General features: G+C 56.7%; 1 protein-coding gene across 1 annotated transcript in view; it reads left to right on the forward strand.

Moving 5' to 3' along the window:
• SNRNP200 (small nuclear ribonucleoprotein, U5 200kDa subunit) overlaps nt 1–1384 on the forward strand; it is a 58839-nt gene that overhangs the window by 25946 nt on the left and 31509 nt on the right. The gene's annotated exons all lie outside the window — the stretch shown is intronic.

Consider the following 1384-nt stretch of genomic DNA (forward strand, 5'->3'; position numbering starts at 1 on the left):
GCCCCATCCCTGGAGGGGTTCAAGGCCAGGTTGGAGGGGGCTTGGAGCAACCTGATCTCCTTGAAGATGTCCCAGCCACTAGAAGGGGTGGAACTGGATGATCTTGAAGGCCTCTTCCAAGCCAAACCATCCTGTGATGCCCTGGCCATTCCACCACTTCCCTGGGTTGGAGGGGACCTTGAAGTTCACCAAGCCCAACCATCAACCCACCACTGCCCAACCCACCACTGCCCCACGGCCCTCAGCACCGGCTTTGAGATCCCTCCAGGGCTGGTGTTTGGGGAGGGGAGCCCCAGGAGAAGAAGGAAGAGTTTGAAACCAAAAATTAGGAGATGGAGCTGAGATGTGGGGAGGAAATTCTTCCCCCTGAGGGTGGTGAGAGCCTGGCCCAGGTTGCCCCAAGAAACTGGCTGCCCCGTCCCTGGAGGGGTTCAAGGGCAGGTTGGAGGGGGCTTGGAGCAACCTGGTGTGGTGGGAGGTGTCCATCCCAGGGTCTGGATGGTCTTTAATGTCCCTTTCACCCCAAAGAATTGTGTGATTTGTTGCTGATATCCTGACAGATCCTTCCTGGGCCTCGACAGGCTTTGATGTGGCTTTGAGGCCCTCCCAGATTTCTTGCCGAAGGGTTATTTTAAGCTGAGAGATTTCACCAGAGGGTTCCTCATTTCTAGTTTCTTCCTTGAGGGGGGGGGACTGTGTATCCTGTGCGGGTGGTTTTGTGTCTCGGGCCTCCCCTACCCCTTATTTCCCCCCCTTTGCTGAACCCTCAGCTCTGGTTTTGCCCCCCCTTTTTCCCCTCTTGCCGCGACGTGCGGCCTGGGCCGGAGATTCATCGCGTGTCTATTGAGAAACTGCCTCTTTTGATCAACGCCGGCAGCGGAAATGTGGTCGGATGTGTCCCATCATGAAAACATGGCGGGGTTTATGCTTTTCCTCACGGCCTGGCCGGCGAGGACTTGTACTCGTTGGAGTCACGGGGCGCTTAACGAGCTTCGTTTGATCTCTCCTCAACCTGCTCGGGGGGCACGGGGCTTTTCTTCTGGCCATCTGGAGACAACATGACCCTGCTCCTCCCTGGGGGTGTCTCCGAGGTCTCACAGATGCCCTGTATCAGGGATTTCACTGAATTTCACTGAATGTTTAGAGTTGGAAGGGACCATAGAGATCACAGAATCACACAGAATTACAGAATCATAGAGTTGCCCAGGCTGGAAGGGACCTCCAAAGGCCATCTAGTCCCACCCCCCGCAGTCAGCAGGGACACCCCCAACTAGACCAGGTTGCCCAGGGCCTCGTCGAGCCTCCCCTTGAATATCTCCAGGGATGGGGCCTCAACCACCTCCCTGGGCAACCTGTTCCAGTGCTCCACCACCCTCCCAGTGAA

The sequence above is a fragment of the Calidris pugnax genome, unplaced genomic scaffold (assembly GCF_001431845.1).
Source record: "Calidris pugnax isolate Ruff unplaced genomic scaffold, ASM143184v1 scaffold457, whole genome shotgun sequence".
Classification (NCBI taxonomy): Eukaryota; Metazoa; Chordata; class Aves; order Charadriiformes; family Scolopacidae; genus Calidris; species Calidris pugnax.